This window comes from Theropithecus gelada, chromosome 6 (genome assembly GCF_003255815.1).
Source record: "Theropithecus gelada isolate Dixy chromosome 6, Tgel_1.0, whole genome shotgun sequence".
Lineage (NCBI taxonomy): Eukaryota > Metazoa > Chordata > Mammalia > Primates > Cercopithecidae > Theropithecus > Theropithecus gelada.
Genome location: NC_037673.1, coordinates 39,314,611 through 39,319,059, shown reverse-complemented (window position 1 = coordinate 39,319,059; position 4,449 = coordinate 39,314,611). Strand labels below are relative to the sequence as shown.

Below are 4,449 nucleotides of genomic sequence, written 5' to 3'. Positions count from 1 at the left end.
TTAGGGGCTAATGCTCCTGATGACTTTAAGTTGAAGCCAATGGTCGTTTACTATTCAAAAAATCCTAGAACCCTTAAGAATTATGCTAAATCTACTCTGCCTGTGTTCTATAAGTGGATCAATAAAGCTTAAAAGATAGCACATCTATCTATAGCGCAGTTCACTGAATATTTTAAGCCCACTATTGAGACTTGCTGATAAGAAAAATGCCCCACCCCTCCCCTCCCCCACCGGGCGGGCGCTGTGAGACGGGCTTGGCCGGGGCTCAGGCTCCGGCCCGGGCGGTAAGTGGGGAGCAATCTGTGTGGGGGGAGCGGCGTGGAGGGGTGGCAGCTGCGTGTGCGGTACTGTGGGGGCGGCGGGGCCGCTGGGCGCCCCTTCTCTGCCTCCTAACCTCGCCTCTGTGCTTCCCTCTCGCCCGCTCTGTTCCTCCTCCCATCCCGCAGCTCCGTGCCCGGGGCCCTGCCAGCAGAGGAGATAGGTATATGCTGGTCACTTTCGAAGAGCCGCCCTATGCTATTAAGGCTGGATGGAAAGAAAACCATGCAACGTTTATGAATGAACTGAAAAACCTTCAGGCTGAAGGACTTAGGACTCTTGGCCAATCCCTAAGGACAGCTTTTGATTTATTAAATTTAAATAGATTAGTAACTGGCATAGACAACTATGGGCAGGGAAGAAACCCTTTTTTCTTGAAGTCAGAAATAATTATCACAATTATTGATGGGAGCAAGTTGACCACCACCAGTGGAGTCCAGGATGAGATTCATTTACCTCTTAATTCTCCTTTGCCTGGAAGTGAATTGACCAAGGAACCTTTTCGTTGGGATCAGAGACTCTGTGCATTAGTGTTGGCGGTTGCCCGGCACCATGTCGGTAGAATCAGAACAGTTGACAGGTGTGCCTTTAGATGACTCTGCAATCACACCAATATGTGAAGTGACAGGCAGCCATTCATATTTTGTGTGTTCTCCAAGAACACTTAATCAGTGTCTAGAGTCCTTGGTGCAGAAAGTACAAAGTGGGATGGTAATAAACTTTGAAAAAACAGGACCAGATCCTTCCCCTGTAGAAGATGGGCAGCCAGATATTTCAAGGCCCTTTGGATCTCAGCCTTGGCATAGCTGTCACAAACTCGTATATGTCACACCAAATCCTAAAACTGGGATTCCTATAGGTCATTGGCCTGTTCCAGAGTCTTTTTGGCCAGATCAAAATTCGCCAGCACTACCACCTCATACATCTCATCCTGTAGTGAAGTTTTCCTGTACAGACTGTGAACCAATGGTTATTGATAAACTTCCTTGTGACAAATATGAGTTGGAACCTTCACCACTGACTCAATTTATCCTGGAAAGGAAATCTCCTCAAACATGTTGGCAGGTGTATGTGAGCAATAGTGCAAAATATAGTGAACTTGGTCATCCTTTTGGTTACCTGAAAGCCAGTACAGCACTGAACTGTGTCAACTTATTTGTGATGGCTTACAATTATCCAGTCCTTCTTCCCCTCTTAGATGACTTGTTTAAAGTGTGTAAGGCAAAACCAACATTGAAGTGAAGACAGTCATTTGAAAGTTGTTTGAAGACAATGCCTCCTTACTATCTCGGGCCCTTGAAGAAAGCTGTTAGTATTATGGGAGCACCTAACCTAATAGCAGACAGTATGGAATACGGACTTAGTTACAGTGTCATTTCACACCTCAAAAACCTGAGTCAACAAGCCAAAATAGAATCTGATCGAGTCACTGAATCTGTAGGCAAAAAAGGTGGTACAGGAAACTGAAATAAAAGTCCGGAGCTGATCACATGGTTTATCAATGGCATATAGGGGAGATTTTCAACAACTCCTCCAGGGAATTTCAGTGGGTGTCCCTCACAGACTGCTAGACCTTAATATGAAGGAATACACTGGGTTCCAAGTTGCTTTGCTGAATAAGGATTTGAAGCCACAGACATTTAGAAATGCTTATGACATACCAAGATGAAATCTTTTGGATCACTTAACAAGAATGAGATCTAATCTTTTGAAGCACACTTGCATATTTCTTAAAGGACAGGACGAAGATCAGTGCACAGTGTTCCTATAGCACAAATGGGGAACTACCAGAAATACCTCAAGCAAGTACCTTCTCCACTAAGAGAACTTAATCCTGATCAGCCACAAAGGTTGCATACATTTGGCAACCCCTTTAAGCTGGATAAGAAGGGTATGATGATAGATGAAGCAGATGAATTTGTGGCTGGACCTCAAAATGAACATAAACTACCTGGAGAACCAAATATGCAAGGGATCCCTAAAAGACATTGGTGTATGTCTCCACTACTAAAAGGGAGACAGCAGAATCCTGTTGTAAGCAATCATGTAGGGGGAAAAGGACCACCTGTACCTACAACTCAAGCACAGCCAGATCTTATTAAACCTCTTCCTCTTCATAAAATTTCAGAAATTGTTGCGGGAAGTCAGGGACCCCGAATGGAGGGACCAGCTGAAGCTATGGCAGAACATAAATTGTGAAGATTTCATGGACATTTATTAGTTCCCCAAATTAATACTTTCATAAGTTCTTATGCCTGTCTTTACTGCAATCTCTGAACATAAATTGTGAAGATTTCATGGACACTTATCACTTCCCCAATCAATACTCTTGTAATTTCCTATGCCTGGCTTTACTTTAATCTCTTAATCCCATCATCTTCGTAAGCTAAGGAGGATGAATGTTGCCTCAGGACCCTGTGATTGTGTCAATTGCACAAATTGTTTGTAGAGCATGTGTGTTTGGACAATATGAAATCTGGGCATCTTGAAAAAAGATCAGGATAACAGCAATGTTCAGGGAACATCAGAGATAAGATTTCTGGCTTCCAGTGAGCCGGATGGAACAGAGTCATATTTCCCCTCTTTCAAAAGCAAATAGGAGAAATACCGCTGAATTCTTTTTCTCAGCAAGGAACATCCCTGAGAAAGAGAATGCGCCCTGAGGATAGGCCTATGAATGGCCCCCTCAAGTCGTGCAGTCTTTTATGGTTGAAGCCGAAGGGATGAAATAAGCCCCAGTCTCCTGTGGCACTCCCACGCTTATTAGGATGAGGAAAATTCCCGCCTAATAAATTTTGGTCAGACAGGTTGTCTGCTCTCAAACCCTGTTTCCTGATAAGATGTTATCAATGACAATGTGTGCCTGAAACTTCATTAGAAATTTTAATTTTGCCCCATCCTGTGGTCCTGTGATCTCGCCCTGCCTCCACTTGCTTTGTGATATTTTATTACCTTGTGAAGCATGTGATCTCTGTGACCCACACCCTATTTGTGCACTCCCTCCCCTTTTGAAAATTGCTAATAAAACTTGCTGATTTTACAGCTCGGGGAACATCACGAATCCTGCCGACATGTGATGTCTCCCCCAGACACCCAGCTTTAAATTTCTTTCTCTTGTGCTCTTTCCCTTTATTTCTCAAACCAGCCAAGACATTTAGGAAATAGAAAAGAACTCATGTAACCATCGGTAGCAGGTTCTCCTGACAAGAAACCACTAAGGATTCGATAGTACATGATGTGGTTGAAAATCATGTTGCAGACCAACTTTCATCAGACATTACACCAAATGCTATGGATACTGAATTTTCAACATCTTCTCCAGTCAGTTTACTGGAACGGCTAACCAATCATACAGAGGCAGGCTCTTGGTCATGACCATTTAGGAACCAATGACCTCACTGTTGGTGGATTTTTAGAAAATTATGAGGAGCCAAGAGATAAAGAACAATGTGCTGAAAAGAACATACCAGCATCTTCACTCAACAAAGGAAAGAAAGTGATGCATTGCAAAAGCCATGAAGAGGTCAATACCAAACTAAAAGCACAAATAATGAAAGAGATCTGAAAACCAGGGAGAAAATATGAAAGAATCTTCACTTTACTGAAGCATGTGCAAGGCAGTTTACAAACAAGACTAATATTTTTACAAAATGTCATTAAAGAAGCATCAAGGTTAAAAAACAAATGCTAATAAAACAACTGTAGAACTTCATGGATGAAACTCATCAAAGAGCCAATAGGATCAACCATATTAACAACAATTAAAAGAAAATAGAATGTGGCCACTTATTTCACTATCTTCTTCAAATACAAAGTAAATACAAGACTGTTGTGATCTTGCATTCATTTTATGGCGTGCATTGTTGACTATTTGAAATACTAAAAGCAAATCTACAGATCCTTTTCCCATCATTTTACAGTGACCTTTTCTTCATTTTGGTTTATTTTTGTAATGTGAAAAGCACCATTCTAAAAAACATTTTTATTTAACAAACTAAAAATATTCCTCCAAAAAAAAGAAAGATGCCTTATGAAATATTAATGCTCATTGGCAATGCACCTATTCACCCAAGAGCTCTGATAGACATGTACAAGGAGAGTAGTGTTGTTTTCATGCCTGCTAAAACAACA

The 4,449-nt window shown here is 41.7% G+C and overlaps 1 pseudogene; it reads left to right on the top strand.

The window, feature by feature from the left end:
• Positions 1 to 238: 238 nt before the first annotated feature.
• Positions 239 to 4,083, top strand: LOC112626465 (annotated as a pseudogene).
• The last annotated feature ends 366 nt before the right edge of the window (positions 4,084 to 4,449 follow it).